Below are 18076 nucleotides of genomic sequence, written 5' to 3' on the forward strand. Positions count from 1 at the left end.
GAAGGCCTTGGATACACTCCGCCGGCGTAGTCCCATAACCTCTGCACCAAGCCATAAAATTTGAATGGCAAGGACAAGAAATTATGGTCACAACCTAGAAGGATATCAAGAAGTATCCTTACAACATCATACCTGTTATTGAGAGGAGTCTCCACATGTCAAGCTTTCATATGGTGGAATACGTTGGGGCCACCCATGCAGAAGGGGAGGTTGATAAACCAATGCCAGCAGTCTACAAAATGATTGAGGGAAAAGGGCCTGATTTACCCCTATACTTTAGGAAAAGGTTCATAATTACCCCCCGTTATACTATCAGCCCATTTATACCCCTACTGTTACAATAGTTGAAACATTTGCCCCTATTTTTAACCCCTTGTCCACCGTGGCCAATGGCTTTTTAAATAAAGGGAAAAGGGCCTGATTTACCTTTCTACTTTGGAAAAAGGTTCATATTTACCCCCCGTTATACTATCAGCCCATTTATACCCCTACCGTTAATGAATTACCAAAAAACAAAAATAGTGTAAATAAATCTACATCTACCAAATCAGAGTAACATCCAAAGTATCAATGTTCTAGGTCAAACAATTATAAAAACACAAAGAACAGAAAAAGAAATCCAAAAGAACTAAGAAAACTGTTTGAATGGGATTCTTGGGTGCCATATGCTTTTTAACTATAATAATGATATGCACTAAAGAAGGGTGAACAAAAGTGTACTCCTTGCCTATCCACACCATGAGCCACCTCATATCCATCATCCCCATTGAAGTAAACAGTACATTTTTGTGCAATCTTCAGAAGACTTTTGTTCACCCTTCTTTAGTACATATCATTATTATAGTTAAAAAGCATATGGCACCCAAGAATCCCATTCAAACAGTTTTCTTAGTTCCTTTGGATTTCTTTTTCTGTTCTTTGTGTTTTTATAATTGTTTGACCTAGAACATTGATACTTTGGATGTTACTCTGATTTGGTAGATGTAGATTTATTTACACTATTTTTGTTCTTTGGTAATTCATTAACGGTAGGGGTATAAATGGGCTGATAGTATAACGGGGGGTAATATGAACCTTTTCCCAAAGTAGAGGGGTAAATGAGGCCCTTTTCCCTTTATTTAAAAAAGCCATTGGCCACGGTGGACAGGGGGTTAAAAATAGGGGCAAATGTTTCAACTATTGTAACGGTAGGGGTATAAATGGGCTGATAGTATAACGGGGGGTAAATATGAACCTTTTCCCAATGATTGCCTCCACCATGCTGAGAAGTGTTGAAACAGGAAAAGGCCTAGGAAGAGACCTCGAAGGGATAACAGAGCCTGTGCCAATCCCAAAATAATATTACCACTTCGGTCTAGGGTATACTCCTAGCGAAGACGAGCTCACAAAGGCTGTCAAGAGGGAACCTAGAATGGAAAATCTAGCTCGTCCAATTCCGAGTTTGTACCAGTCATTTCCCAAAAAAATACCGATGCTAAATAGAGAAGAAACTGATGGGGATCTCGAGTCATTGTTTCAAGAAGAAGGATGCTACGCGATCGTTGAAAAAAGACCGGAGCTGCTCGCCATACGCAATCTGAAGCCAGGAGAGCGCTTGAACAATTGGACATCTACTCCTCTCTTGGCTCCTCGACAGAGAGATAGATTTTCCGTAAAATCTTTTGCTAAAAGTGGCAACATCGGCAGAGTCTCGAATGATTGCCTTTTCCAAATTACTTCGTGATGTTTAAAAATGGATATGGTCCAACGTTGTTCCGAACCAGGACCACAGTTTGCAACTAATAACTCTTGAATTAATAAAAAGCCTTGGTCTGTGTAAAACTGCTATCTTTATCAGATAATAATAATGAAAATTTTCTAACTAACCATGCATAATGAACAATAATAAACCGAACTTTACTTTGCCTCGCCTTTTCAGTAGTAACCGTAATAAAACAACCGAAAATGTCATGACGTGTCGTGAAACGTACGGGGGGAATAGTGAACAGGAGTACGAGGAGTACGACGAAACAACAATGATCCCAGAGGGACTGGTATACGAATTGATAGAGTTAGAAGATAAAAAGAAGCTGAATATGGACTAAACTGAGGAGATTAACCTCGGTAACGAAGAGGATGTCAAAGAGACACGAATCAGTGCTCACTTGGGAGCCCCACAGAAAGAAGAACTCATAACTCTGTTGAAGAAATATGTGGACATCTTCGCCTGGTCATATGTCGGGATTGAGAGTCAAGCAAAAGACGCGAGTATTTAAGCCAGACATGAGTATTAGGATAAAGGATGAAGTAGAGAAACATATCAAGTCTATAATAGTAGAGGTGACATCCTACCCCACTTGGGTGGCCAACATAGTGCCAGCACCTAAAAAGGACGAAAAGATTCGGATCTGTGTGGAGTGCCTGTGGGTAAATTGCTAGGATTCATAGTTAGCTGCAGGGGTATTGAACTGGATCCTACCAAAATCAAAGCAATTTAGGAGTTTCCGCTTCCCAAGACCAGGAAAGAAGTCATGAGTTTCTTGGGAAGGTTAAACTACATTGGGCGGTTCATAGACCAGTCAACTGTGATTATGGAGCCAATCCTTAAATTGCTCAAGAAAGACGCTCCCACAACTTGGATGGAAGAATGCCAAGAGGGATTTGACAAAATCAAGAGATACCTTTCAAATCCTCCCGTCTTAGTGCTGCCTAAGCAAGGGAGTCCTCTGTTACTGTACCTGTAGTTGTCAAAAAATGCTTTTGGGTGCATGCTCGTCCAGCACGATGAAGAGGGCAAAAAGGAACATGCCATCTACTATCTAAGTAAGAAGTTCACATCCTGCGAGTCGCGGTATACGCTCGTAGAGAAAACTTGTTGTGCTCTGACCTGGATAGCTCAAAAGCTGAGGCACTACCTATCAGTGTTCACTACTCATCTCATATCCAGAATGGATCCATTAAGATGCATTTTCTGGCAGCGGATGCCCGTAGGAAAATTGGCTAAATGGAAGATGCGACTGAGTGAATTCGACATCGTATACGTAGCACAAAAGGCAATTAAAGGACAAGCCTTAGCTGACTTACTAGCAAAAAGTCCCGTCGATGACGACCTTGAACCATTATGGACTTTTTCCCCAGATGAGGAACTAATGGCTATGGAAGAAGAGGTGTCAGAACCATACTCAGGTTAGAGACTGTTCTTCACTGGAGCAGTCAATTACAAAGGATCCGGCATCAGGGCGATGTTAATATCACATATAGGACAGCACTATCCGATGGCAGTAAAACTCAGCTTCAGATGTATCAACAACATGGTGGAATATGAAGTGTGTATCCTCGGCCTCAATTGGACATGAGCATACAAGAGTTGCTAGTAATCAGGGACTCTTTCTGGTCATAAATCAAGTGAAAGGAAATTGGGCAACCAAATATAATAAGATACTCCCATATGTAAATCTGGTACAAAGATTGTGTGGGAGATTCAAAAGTATTGACTTCAGACATACTCCGAGGGCTCAAAATGAGTTTGCTGACGCGTTGGCTACGATAGCCTCCATGATCCAGCACCCTAAGAGTACTCACATTGATCCACTAGAGATCACACTAAGAGAAGAACAGGCTCACTGCGCCTATGTAGAAGCCGAGCTGAATGGCCAGCCAAGGTATGCAGACATGAAAGCTTACCTGGAGAAATGAGAGTACCCACTGGAGAGTTCAACGAATCAAAAGAAGACCATCAGGAGGTTGGCTAATGGGTTTTTCTTGAAACAAGAAGTGTTGTACAAAAGGACCCCTGACCTTGGGTTACTCCGGTGCGTGGATGCTGGAGAGACTACGAAACTGCTAAAAGAGATGCACGCGGGGGCATGCGGACCCCACATGAATGGATTTATCCTCGCCAAAGAAATCTTGAGGACAGGATATTATTGGATGACCATGGACGAATTCTGTAAATTCGTGCATTCAGCGTCAGATACATGGAGATCTGATCAAGGTTCCCCCCATAGAATTACATGAGATGAGCTCGCCTTGGCCATTCGTGGCATGGGGAACGTACATCGGAGGACCCGTCATGCCACCAGCCTCTTATGGACATCATTTCATCTTGGTCGCCATCGGTTACTTCACCAAATTAGTAGACGTAACTTCACACAAGTCAGTGACCAAGAAAGTCGTGGCAGACTTCGTTAAAAAAAATCTAATATGTCGTCTTAGTGTACCGGAATTCGTCATCACAGACAATGGTGCCAATATGAACAACCATTTGATGAAGGACATCTGTGAACAATTCAAGATCACCCATAGAAACTCTACCGCCTACCGGCCACAGATGAATAGAGCTATAGAGGCTACCAATAAGAACATCAAAAGAATATTGAGAAAAATGATCGACAACTACAAGAATTGCCACAAGCAGTTGCCTTATGCTTTGTTGGGGTACAGAAAGACAACCCGAACTTCCACTGGGGCAACCCCATACCTCCTTTTCTACGGTACAGAAGCGGTCATAACCTCAGAAGTGGAAATACCTTCACTCAGGATCATCCAAGAGGCAGAGCTAAATGATGCAGAATGGGTCAGAAAACGCTAGGAGCAGCTGGCTAGGATAGATGAAAAGAGAATAGTGGCGGTGTGCCACGGACAGCTGTATAGACAAAGGATGTCTCGTGCTTTCAACAAGGGGTCAGAGCCCGACCCTTCCAAATTGAGCAACTTGTGCTCAAGCGATTCTTCCCCCACCAAGAAGAATACAAAGGAAAATTTGCGCCAAACTAGCAAGGGCCATAGATGGTCAGGAAAGTACTCCCAGGAAGAGCCGTAGTCCTAGTCGAGATGGACGGACAAGAGTGGCCCAAAACTATCAATGCAGATGCACTCAAGAGATACTATGTTTAGGATTGTATTTTGCTTATAATTGTATCATCATTTCCTTGTAATCATAGCTTTTGCTTGTAATAGAATAGGGAAAGACAATTATCCATGTAATGAACCACGCAATGACCTGACCTCCCCACTGTATGATATGTAGGCAGTCCATATCAGACCCGGTCGCATTATTAGTAAAAACCAAAACTCAATTACTTTATTTTGAACTATGTTCGACCTGAATTCCTGCTGCGATACGATACGTAGGCGCTTTCGAGCTCGGTCGTCATAAAAGAAAAATCCAAGAAACCCTTAGAAAGTCTCGGAGACAATAAAGAGGAGAAATCAACAAGATCAAGCTATAAGGGTCGACACGAGAATCAGCCAGCATCAATCCTACACTGGGGTAGAATTTTTTAGGAAACCTCAAAAATTCCTACCAAAAATCAACAAAAAAGAGGGCAGGGCAAAGCCATACATAGGGGTAGAATTTTTTAGGGAACGTCAAAAATTCCTGCCTAACAAGACAATACCTGAGCCAATCAGAGCAAGACCTGAAACAGGGGCGGAATTTTTGAGAAAGACCTAAAAAATTCTACCAGTTCAAGACTCAGCAACAGCATCTCCTGGAAGATAAGAATATCTCGTTGGAAGAAAACACACATCGTGACACAAAACTAAATAAAACATTCCTACAAAGGAAAACAACGCGCATTTTTCAAACTTTGCTTTAAATTTTAAAAATTAGCATAAGTACGTCCTAAAACTATCTCTCGAAATACCGAGCCCAAGAGGGTTCAAAAGAGCATTAAGAAAAGACATCGGACGGGAGGAGAATAATGCTAATTGGCCTCTTAGGAAACTCAAAATTTTTCTGCGAATGCAGGTTTTTTAACAGGACGACAGACGCGTCATCATCCGATTTACTCACAGTAAAGGCTAAAAGTAAACTCAGCTAGGCAGAGAAGGACCAAAGGGCCATGCAAAGAATGAATGAGTGTGAAGACAAATCTAACAAAAAGGGTCACACAAACAGCGAATGGCAAAGGTATGTTAGACCAAGAGGGTCACAATGAATGAGCATAAAGATACATGCGACCAAAAGGGTCATGAAAAGGATGAGAGGGCATATCCGACCACAAGGGTCAACAACCAAATACAATGGATGAAAGAAAGATTATCAAGACACAAGGTCCATACCTGTCAATTGCATGCCGAGAGGGCTATTCATACAAACTGCCGAGAGGACCATTCATATAACTGCCGAGAGGGCCATTCATACACATTGCCGAGAGGGCCATTCATATCAAACTAACAAGAGGGCAATTCATACAAACTATCGAGAGGGCCATTCATACAAAATTGCTGGGAGGTCTATTGATATCAAACTGTCAAGAGAGCCATTCATACAAATTGCGGAGAGGGCCATTCATACAAAATTGCCAAGAGGGCCATCCGTACCAAACTACCGAGAGGGCCATTCATACAAACTACCGAGAGGCAATTCATACAAAACTACCAAAAGGGCCATTCATACGAAGAGTCGAGAGGGCCATTCATTCTAACAGCCAAAAGGGCCATTCATATCAAACAAGCCAAAAGGGCCATTCATTCAAATAGCCAAAAGGGCCATTCATACAAGCAGCCAAGAGGGTCATTCATCCAAACATCACGAAGAATATATGCGATGCTGTCAACTCCAAGAGATAGGCACACAACTGCCAGAAAGGAGACAACTTGCCAAACCAAATCTAGACAAATTACGGAGCTAACGTGGAACTTTTTCTTACGCAGCCGATCAAGATAGGGTGCCCATGAGAGTTAAGCTCTTCGGCCAGGCCATCCAATCTCAGGCTCAGCCACAATTTGTCTTGTTTTATTTTATTTACTAAAATCTGCGACCGGTTGGACACACACCGGGAAATATGAAGGCATTCCCGCATAAGGGACATACTCTTCTTCCTCAAGTTGAACTACATGTGACCTGATTCTCAGAGACCAGGGATTTGTAGGTGGGCTCAAGATCAGAGAGTCAGTCACACACTAACAACTGTCTAGAGAAATCCCGATCAATTCACCGGGGATTTCAAGACTCTCTTGCCGAATCACTTAAAAGTCCTTAGTTGAGTTGAACTACAAGTGGCCTGAATTCTCGTACGGCCCGAGATATGTAGGAAACCCAAAATCCAGGGTCCGGCCACGTATGTGAAAATTGCATGAAGATGAAGGGTAGAATGAGTTGGGTAAATAAAAAATTTGGGTTAGTCAAATTTAGTTGCTCTGAAATGATCCCGCCATCCCCGAACACCGAAGGGGCAGCTGTTGACACCTAATTTTTGACCTCCCATAATTTATTTTAATCACTCAGAGTCCTTGGATAATAAATAAAATGATCTATGCACCTTAAAAGGTTTAAATAATTTTTATATAAATTGTTCAAGTCAATATTTTACGCCTCTAAATTGATAAAGAGGTTTTTTATGACATCACAAATTATTTAGAAATTAATTGGTACTTTTTATGACATTTAGGAGATACTTGCTAGGTTTAATGAAAGAAATGCATTTTTAAAAATAATCATTTGTTTAATTGTTTAAATTGTCAAAAATAAAAATTAGCAAATACATTATTCCCTTCAATTCAACGAGTTTGAGTGATTAAAATAATTAACCATTTCACCCTTTAATCTCTAATTTTTTATAATTGTATAATTTGTTAAAATTATTTGTAATTGCCTATAGATGTTTTAATTAGGCTAATTAATCAATTAGATGGTCAGTATTGCAAATTAATTTTGAATTGTTTTTTTTTATGGACACAATTAAATTAACCAATTCATGGGTTTAAGGAAATTGGGTCATTTTTTTTGTAAATTTAGCCTCTTAATGACCTTGGCTGAAATAACCAAATTCATTGGCCCAAATTAATTAAGGTCATTAGTGGAATTTAATTTTAAAATTGGCTAATAAAGCCAAATATGGCCATAATTGAAATAATCAATCAGATTAAAATCAATTAAGGTCATATTCGCAAAATTAAGCCCATTTACGCAATTGGCCGCTTTCTAAAAAAATTATTTAATAGGTTAATTATGTCCTAATTTGATTATAATTGAAATATTACTATCAATAATCAATATTTTAGTTTTGCCCGCTTATTAAATTACCCACTTTACTCTATATATGTGTGTATACATTAGATATACATATATATGTATCATTATATACATAAAAGGGCCAGCCTTATTTTTTTTATGACTTGGACCGAGTCCAGTCCAAAACGGACCAAGACCTGGCCCAGTCTCGCATCAGCTTAAAGGGGTAATATCCCCTTTTCATTTCATTCACACCAAACAACCCTTATCTCTCGTCTATCCTCTTTCCCCTATCCCACATAAAACCCTAGTAGCTGTTTTTTTTTTTTTTTCTCTCTCCCCTCTCTCTTCCTAAAATGGCATAGTTTAGAGTGCACAGAGCCAAAATAAGCTTTTGCGGGTTCATTTGCGTGAAACCCTCAAAGTTTCAACCTGAAATCCTTTGTTTTGTTCTAAATACGGTACTAATCTTCAATACTTTTACTTTTCTTTTATTTCCTCGAATCAAGCATGCGATTTTCTGGATTTTTGGTGTTGTACGAACTGCATTTTCATTGGCTAATGAGGAAATGCCTTGGATCGACCCAGATCAGTCAGATCCGGCCATGTATGTGTTATTTTACTTTGAATCTCAGTCGTTAATACGTATATTGAGTGTTTGCATCTAAAAATCCACTTGGTACCGCATTGAAATTTCAAGTCTGGGAATAGACTTTGGGGTTCTGTTAATAGAACCCCGTCCCTCACCATTTAAACAAGTTGGAAAAACAACCAAAAAAGCCTGAACTTGAGTATAAAACTCGAGATTTAGGCTTTCTTAGTAAAAAAAATTTAAGACATAGCTTTTAAAGTTCGAGTCTCTTTTTTTTAGTTCTAAGAATTGGTGTCTTTGTTCATTTTTGTGGCTGAGTTTGGGATTTGGGAGCACACAGATTTCAAATTCGTTCTTGTCCGCGGCTGCACCTAAAAGGTAATATTTTAATCTTGCTACTTATTTTTGTTGTTTTCAATAGCTTTGTTATATGATAATATTTTGTTTGCTGTTAGTTTGTTTTGGGTTTGATTAGTGGTGATTTGCTGCCCTAGTAATGCTAAAAAATTCACCAGGAGCTTGAGATAGAGATCACATTCTTGTCCTCATTAATGATTTACTTAGCGTTAGTAGTGCTAGTTAGTATGAACTAAATGTGTGTCCCTACATAATTTTTATTGGCGTTGCTTCATTGGCAAAGATGTAGAGACTGAGGTATGCTTTATTAGATGCTAAGGTTCTTGCTTGGCTGCTCATCCTTTAAACATGATGAAATATGGTTATATGATTACTAATAATAACTTTGGTAACCTTGTAGATTAGTATTAATCCTGTTTAAATGTATGAAACTGCTAAAGAACTGTGATGACCCATTTTGAGTAGTTTAAGGTGGTTGTTAGTTTGTTGATGGGATTGTGCTATCCTAGTGTCTTCAATCTGTTTTCTTTTCTTGAGTCCCTACACACTTGTTTATGTCATATTTAGTGGTGTAAGTCATGATTGGGATAAGTAAAGAATCATAGTTGGAATAAAACGGGACTTAATGATACAAGACTTAATGAATTTAAGCATACTTACATGAGTCTTAAGATGCGGTCAAGGTACTAGAATGAGAGTGAATGAGGTCTAATTACATTTGAGTAGGCCTCTGTCTACCTAAGTCTGTTTAAATATGGTTGAATTGTCCTAAAATAACTTTGAATAGTTGTCTATTATACACTAAAGGTAGATATAAATCAATCAATACCCCTGAACCTAATATAGAAATTCTAAAATGAAGATTGAGACCAAGGTCTATTTGTTTGGTACAACGTGCTCCCAAATGGTTCATTAGAGGCTAGTATTGGCTCATGAAGTTGTAAAATCATTAAAGATGAATTAGGACACCTAGATACCACTAGGGTAATTATGTGACATAGTTGTTAATTTGAACAGAACCTAGTCTTGGTGTTTATGTCATCAGACCCTCCCCCTTCTATATATGATCCATGCTTGAGTCTTCTAAGAGGTCTAGTGACATTGAAATGGTGATTGAATCCTGATATGCTCTCTGATAGTTAAGATGATTAATTAACCAGTGAAATGGAACTACTTGAGTCTCAGGATTGATGTTTATTTTAAGCTTAAGTTTATAATGTTAAGAAATCAAGTTCACCAAAGAAGTAATGTCAAAAAAGTGTTCAAGACAGCTTTTATAATTAAAATCGTAGGTGGAGTTAATTGAAACTGTTAAATTATGTCGTCAACTAAGTGCTTAGCTGGGATGTGATTTAAAGGCAGGGTTAAACTAATCCTAATTACAAAGTCTTAGTAGTTGTCACTAGGTATGAGGATGAGGTAAGGATTTGAAAGTGCCTTAGGAGAGTAAGAGATGAGCTTAGGTATGAACTAGAAGCAATGACCAGTGCAACCTTTGCTCCCATTTTACTGAAAGCAAGATTCAGGAAAAGGTTGGGGAGGTGAGGACCTCACCCTGTCCTGCTTCTCTTTTAGGAACTCGTGGTTCCTTTTTTCTCTTGAACTTCATTCCCGTGGCTGTGGGAATACAGAGGCTTTATGTTTGGCATGGAGAAGTTTAACCATGCCTGGGAGGATCTTTTGAGATTTTATGCTATCAAAACTAAGTTAGATTAAAGTATAGGGGTCCATCACATTCTTTGTCATGATCAAAGGGATTTAAAACTGCATCATTGACCAAAATTCTATGGGAAATGACTTTATCAGGACCTAGATTTGTGCCTTAGAGTTCAAATTTTCTTGCTTTGTGTTGTTTAAGAGTGAACATGTTCCATGAGATCCTGTATGACATATCCATGCTTGAACTGTTTGAATCTTTGGCCTGAATTTTGGTGGGTTACTCCCATGAATGCAATATTACCACTTAACTGTCCCTAGTTGTTTGTATCCTTGAGAACCTTATTTGTACGATTAGTCATTATTGCTTGGCTATTCAGTTGGTGTATACCTTTGTGATTCAGTTGGATGAGCATTTGGGATATGTTTGCGTTGTTGAAGTGCTTAGAGCAGTCTGTGATGGTTCGTTTTTATAAAAGCTAAAAATGACCCTTTTAATTCATCTCATGTCCAAGTGTGAGCTTAACTAGGCCCTGATAACAATGAATGGTCCTTATTTATACCTAAACAGTCTTGTCTGCTTGTGAGTATTTATATTTGTTTTTGAGGAAACACCTAGTTGTGAATAGCTGAAGTGATAGGACCTAATATGGTTTCAGAGGACTTTAGGTGAGCTGAAGGTCACATGGCTTAGAAAGGTCTTTTTAAAAGATGTTTTGAGGAGAGGGATAAGTGAGAATCAAGGAAATGCTTGGGTTCATAACACCCCCTCACAATATAGAGAACACCATGGCACTTTTAAAACTTTTGGGATACATGCTTACCATATGAAAACCTTGGGACCATATAAGTACTGTCATTAGATCTAAAGGGACCTAGATTGTAAACAAACTATCACTAAAGAATAATTGGTTATGTTTAAAATAGAGAATCTGGGTGCATGTGTGCTTAGCTTGGACACAGGTAGGAAAGAACTCACAAGAAGTATAGAACTTAGAGCCAAAAATCTTAAAAGGCAGATTGTCACCACTTGACAACTTGACTGCCAATGTTAAAAAGCAATCCTGCATCCTCCTCACACTCTTGGACCTGTTTGCAATTTGTTTATACCTGTGCCTTGGCTGTTGAAACTATAGTTGCTCATTTGTGTGCTACACTTTTTGTATAGATATACTTGAACCAAAGAAATCTGGACCTATCTGTTTGGGCCCTGCCCATGTCATGATCACTCTAAGTAAAAATTATCATTTCTGCATGGCCTCCTGTCCTGCATATGTTCACTTGAGTTATGCCTAGGTGCATGTTTGCCTGGTTGTGTATGAATCCTACATGTGTCCCTTTTTATTATTGTTACCATAATGAATATTTCCCTGTGCCATCCCATAAGCATTAGACCTGCAGTTTTTTGTTACCAAGGCCATATCTGTGTGCTCTTATTTTGCTTCTAGTTATACTTCCTCCATATGTTATCGCTTGTTTCTGTCTATCGCATGCTTGTTTGTTTGTCTACTCCTGATTATGTTATGACTGCATACACTAAAACTGTTTTTGCCTATACCAAACTCATGTATGAATATGGAATTCTATTTTACTTATGGCTATATTGGCTGGGAAACTAAGGTAGCTTTTGGGGTTTGGTGTTAAACCATCCCTTGGTCCCCTGCCATGCCGGAGGCTCATGAAACCTCTTGGATCTTGTGCGGCATCAGGATTAAGGATGGCGACGACTTTCCTCTCCTACTACCTAAATCCCTAACTATTAAAGCCCAGTAGTACAGATGCAACTATATTCATTGCGTGACCCTTTAATGAATTTGATATATGTATGCTTGTATCTATGTATGTGATAAGTTTAGAAAATTTTAAACTAATGGAGTCCCTTTTCTTTTCCTCTCCTTCACTGCATGGCCACTTAGGCAGAGTCCAGCCACCCTATTGGGCTTTTTAGCCCAATAGAAAAATTCTTTCAAAGATTGTGGAGTTCAAGAAAATAAAATGGAAGCTAATATTGTTAAGGATGCAGAGACGGCCCAGCCATGGGTGAAAATGGCCAACTAGGGGCTTGGTATGCCCCTAGTCTCCCCTTCTCCTTACTTATGCATTTTTATTATATGCAGTTGATTGTATCTTGTATTTGTAAAGATTGTAAAACTCATGTATATTATTGGAATCATTATGGTCATGAATTGGTCTTCTTAGGACAACAGTGCCTACACCGTTTAGTTCGACTTTAGGCCCCCACACGATTTTCCAACATGAGCTTAGTATAAATGATTTTGAAAAAAAAAATGGCTAAGAGAGTAAATCGGTAAAAAGGATAAAAAAGATTACATCCTTATGGAATATTGTTACCATTTTTCTAACAAAGAAAAAACAAATTAACGTTTTTAAACCAAAAGAAGATTTTTTCCCTTCAAACTCAGTTTCCTAAAAAGATTTCTTTTTGGATTAAGCCCAGATTTCAAATTGTATATATATGTAGTGTATTCAAGCACCAGAAAACCAAGTCTTCTCTTTGGACTAAGCCTAGTCGAACGATAGGAATTTTGGGGCCAAGGCCCAATTAAAATCACATTTTTAAGTCTCACTTAACAAAATTTTCAGAAAAAAAAAGAGAGGAAGTACTATTTTGGGCTGAGCCCATAGAAAAATAAAATTTTGGGCTAAGGCTCTAGCAAAAATCAATACATCTAGACACTTAAGCAATTTTTCAGAAATAAAATTGGGCCAAGTCCACGTGAAAATACAATTTTTTCTATTACAAGCATAGGCCTTAAGTTCAATTCGAGAAAAAAAAAATTAGCTTTTGTTATATAAAAGCAAACGCCTCACATGTATAAATTGAAATCCGTATAAACTATTTGTAAATATAAAGTTTTTTTAGATAAGGACATTCTGAAAACGTGCTAAATAGATTAACCCAAACCATGTATGAGTCAAGCATGAGTAAAAGCCCATTTATTCCACACGTTAAATCAATAAACTCTTATATATCTTTTCAAAACCATTACTATCCTTATATATAAAAGGAGCTAATTGTACTCGGATATTATAAATCCGAACCTAAATACCCTATATGTAATGGGAATATATTCAAATTTTTCCAGAACATGATATGTAAATGACAAAATATTTGTGGGAATAAACACCAAATAAAAAATTCATGTAAATACTCATACATTAAAATTCGAAGGTCAACCGTATAGTGCGGATCCTTAATACTAGGGTGTCTAACACCTTCCCTAGGGGATCACTAGAACCCTTACCTAGAACTTTGGATTAAGAAGAATTTTTCACGGTGTATGAATAAACCATTCAAAATTGGCTTTCCTAATTTGCTAAAAATTAGGTGGCGACTCTTTTAAAATAAAGTCCGAAAGAGCACAAATGAGTTCGAAGTAGCTTTTCGAGTGCTAACCCCGCCTGCGAAATGAGAACCGTTACAATTACGAAATTTTGGGACCGGGATAGAACGGTATTCCGCTTCCGCAGTGTTGTAGAGATGGCCCCTACCTTGGAGGAGTTTACAGATGTTTTGACTAGAGTAGGTTCGGCACGAAAAAGGAGAAAGAAACCCGACCAAAATGCCTTAATCCCAGAAAAGCCCACTTACTCCCAAATTTGCAAAATGCTTTCCTGATCCTACGCCAATTGGTCCCACGGTCACAACGTACCCTTTAGAGAGTTGTACAAAAGGTTCGGGAAACCAAGTGGATTTGTTAAACATCCGGGGGAGTTCAAAACCTATGCCGAATGGTTAGCCACCCTTTGCCATTAGCTTTTTGGGAACTATGATCTTTCCTAAATATTGGTCACAAGCCATAGACACCCGAGTCATTTCAGTTACCCATGCCATCTTCTACGGCATAACCCAACAAGAAGAAACCAAATACTTCGACCTAACACCAATTATCCTAGCTGATCTGTACCAAGCTTTAAGAGTTTCCAGAAACCACTACAATTACTTCCAAGGATGTAACCTACTTCTAAAATGGTGGATCCTGAAACATATGATCAAGGTTAGAGGTAACCAACACCTAAGTAATCCATCCGAAAGGGACGGTCTCCATAACTTTTGTCCAAACTTTGGGGACCAAACCAAGCAGAGTTAGGCCTTCACCTTTTCTAGGTTGAAAGAAGAAAGTGTTCAATGGATGTTCCACGCCTTTGTATCCGATAAAGTTGTGGTCAAGGGTAGGAAGTGTCCATTTTTATCACTTATGGGGATTCAGGATATTCGTCCTTACGTGTCTGCTTGAGTCATAAGATAGTTTAGAAGGATCCAAATCATACCCTAAGTCGGTGGCATGGGAGATTTCCTCATTGATTATGATAGAGATAGGTCACCGAAAGATTGGATTACTTACACGGGTGGAACGGTTGCATGACTTGGGGTCCCAATACTTTAGCTCCCGATATGTTTCGTCCTGGGTGTGTGCTGGAGTATAAGGATTGGTTAAGGGCCGACTTGCAGGGTACTCTCCCTCCCAAACCCATTCTCTATAGTTGTGTACAATATAAGGATTCACAAGCCGAGATTCGAGCCCGTCTGGTTCAAAGGAGAGCTGACGATAGAGATGCCAAGTATTTAGAGAAGATTGAGCATGACAAAGCCATCATAGCTAGTTTAAGGCATGAGTTAGAGTTTACTAATGACTGTTTGGTTGAGCTTGATGACTGGATGAAGAAGACTTTGGATGACGTCGCTCTATTGACTTTTACACAGAAGGGTTTTCTGATGGAGGCCACATTGACATTGGCCCATCTTCCTATCCAAACTACCCTTTGAACGGCAAAGAAGGCAAGGACTGATCAACCTTCATCATAAGCCACCAGAGGACACTTCTGCTGATTCATTTTATCCTTTTTGTACCCCTTCGGGGCAGAATATTATTATTAATAAAATTTCATGATTATGGGGAAACGGTTTGACTCAAATGACACATTCATGTTTCAAATGATTAGTATGCCTTGGTTCAAAAAGGCTTAGGAAGGCGATTAGTACACCTATGCTTGTATAAATTGCTTTACGTGACCTATTTGCTTCATATATTCCGTTTAAATGCTTAATTGATCTCAAGTACTGACCACTATCCCAAAGAAAAACAACGAAAACGATCCCCATAATAAGCTTAGTAACGTTCTTATAATCTGAAGATGGATGCGAAGACGTATCAGAGCACGAGGCCAGAAGGGAAGGCGAGGGTTTGCTCTGTCGCAAAATTCAAGATCTTGAGAAACGGATCCGCTCAGTCAAGGCCAAAATTGAAGAGGCCAATGAATTAATGGATTTGGCAGAAAGTCCGCCCAAGGAACCTGTTGAAACACAACACCAAGACGAGAATGTTTTAGACAAGGGAAAGGGGATAGTTTCGGAGTACATTCCCATAGTTGAGGAACTGGAAGAAGAGGAGATGGAGTATGACCTATTAGAACTGACGTAGCCATTAAGAGAGTTTGCCTCTGTCACACCAGCAAGCCCAAGAGGGGAGCCCGAAGAACGGGTAGAGTTCATCTGGCCGACATCGCCTGAATGGTGGGCCATTGCACTCAAAGCTGTGGCTTGCCCCTACTGTGTATTGCCCAGGCACGTGAAAAGTGAAGACGTTTTGGACAAACCTAGGAGTCAGGAGATAATTTGTGTCATCCATGAGAGGTTGCCACCTCATGCTCCGGTTCTTGCACATAAGAAGTGCCCTTTTCTTGAGGAGCATCTGGTCTACAGAGGCACCATCTAGGTATAGCGTTGAGAGGACAAACAACTCATTCTGACCTCAGGGAAAGGTCAACTTTTGGTTAAATTTGAGGGGATTCCATTTTTTTTTATTTAACACAGATCTGTCCCCCACTCCCCCACCCTTTTATATGTAAAAGGAACTGCGCCGACCTGATGTCCCAAGGAAGGATAAATAAGAAGCCCTTATCGGGCCTGGTCATGGGTAGGTTTTAAGTTAGGGATTCTTATTTTATGTAAACTGAACTACGGATGGGCCTTAGGCAGTCTACGTAAGACTCAGTCACTATATATTATAAATATTATATTCCCCCACTTAACAAAGCCAAAATACCCAAAACTTGGAACAAGAGATAAATCAAGAATTTAAGTCAAACATGTGATTATTTATGTGTTATGTGCTTTAACTGCCAATTATGTGCGTTGCCTAACAAACTAACATTGTTTTCTTTTGAGTTGTTCTTTTCTTATAGAAGAGAAAGTTGATTCATGTTCACACTGGCATACTTCACAAGATCAAAAGCTGTAATAGCATCCCTATCCCTACAAGACCGAGGCAAAGCAAAAATGACTGGTACTTCCAAGAATGAGACTACCCCAACTGACATCGGTCTCAGACATTTACCTCTTCGAGAATTACCTGAGTTCTCACCTACTGAGGACGTTATGAAGATGATGTTTGAGAAAATCGCTAACCTTCAAAAAGAGGTCGTACGGAACAAAGCCGCTAATGTTGCCTGAGAAGCACCTGCTGAAACAAGAAGTGCTCCGCACCTTTTCCGTCTCTAAGCTCACTGCTACTCGATCACTTTCCCACTCAGTCCACTGTAACCACTATACCATTCACCCGATATCCGGTCACCGATGGACACATTGGTACCTCGTACAATACTCCACCACCACTTAATACTACCCAAATTCCCTAAATCACTCACTCCGTTCCCTCTTAACAAACGCCACAAAACACCCATCCCAGCATCACTACACAACTAAGTACCATCTCACTACCGACTGCCAAAACTACACATATCCACCAAAATCACCCTACACACCCAAAAGTTTCTTTCCATACATTCGTCACCCCAAACACCTTCTCACCTGATCACTAAGAAATCAATCACAATGAAGAGGTGGAAAAGGCATGAAAGGCCAAGCAAGGAAAACAGGAAGAAAGGCTCGAACGAAAAATGACCGTAATGTTGGAATGGTCCATGAGAACCACCCTCACTGGCACGGGCTTAAGCTATAATGATCTGTGTATACATCCAAATTTGGACTTTCCTGAAGGTTTCAAGGTGCCTCGTTTTGAATTGTTCAATGGAACAGGCGACCCTAATGCCCATTTGCGAGCCTACTGTGACTAATTGGTCGGTGCCCGAGATAATCAGGCGTTCATTATAAGGCTATTCAGCTGGAGTTTGACCGGAGAATCCTCCAAGTGGTTCACAGCACAAGACATACACTGCTGGGTCACATGGGAACATATGGCTGCGTGGTTCTGATGATTATGCCTTTTCAAGTAGATATTCAGTTGGTTCAGAGATAGATGTAGTCGATGGGGTAGAGGGTCTGCAGATACTCGTCTAGCTCCTCATTGGCCCAACCTTCCCTGTAGGCTCCCTGCTCCGCCAGCGCGGCCTTTATGGAAAGATTACATTTCAATATGGAAACAGTAGTGGACTGGTACTACTTGGAGAAAGTAAAACAGAAATCCACCGAAAACTTCCACGAATATGCAAGTAGGTGGAGAACGGAAGCCGCCAAAGTACAACCACCAATGGGCGAAGAAGAATTAGTC

At 39.7% G+C, this 18076-nt stretch overlaps 1 long non-coding RNA gene across 1 annotated transcript; it reads left to right on the top strand.

The window, feature by feature from the left end:
• The first annotated feature begins 8201 nt into the window (after nucleotides 1–8201).
• LOC132603364 (uncharacterized) lies at nucleotides 8202–12726 on the top strand. The gene is made up of 2 exons (XR_009568184.1): nucleotides 8202–8546; nucleotides 8850–12726. It is a non-coding gene; the product is annotated as an uncharacterized LOC132603364 (long non-coding RNA).
• The last annotated feature ends 5350 nt before the right edge of the window (nucleotides 12727–18076 follow it).

This window comes from Lycium barbarum, chromosome 7 (genome assembly GCF_019175385.1).
Source record: "Lycium barbarum isolate Lr01 chromosome 7, ASM1917538v2, whole genome shotgun sequence".
NCBI classification, from domain to species: Eukaryota; Viridiplantae; Streptophyta; class Magnoliopsida; order Solanales; family Solanaceae; genus Lycium; species Lycium barbarum.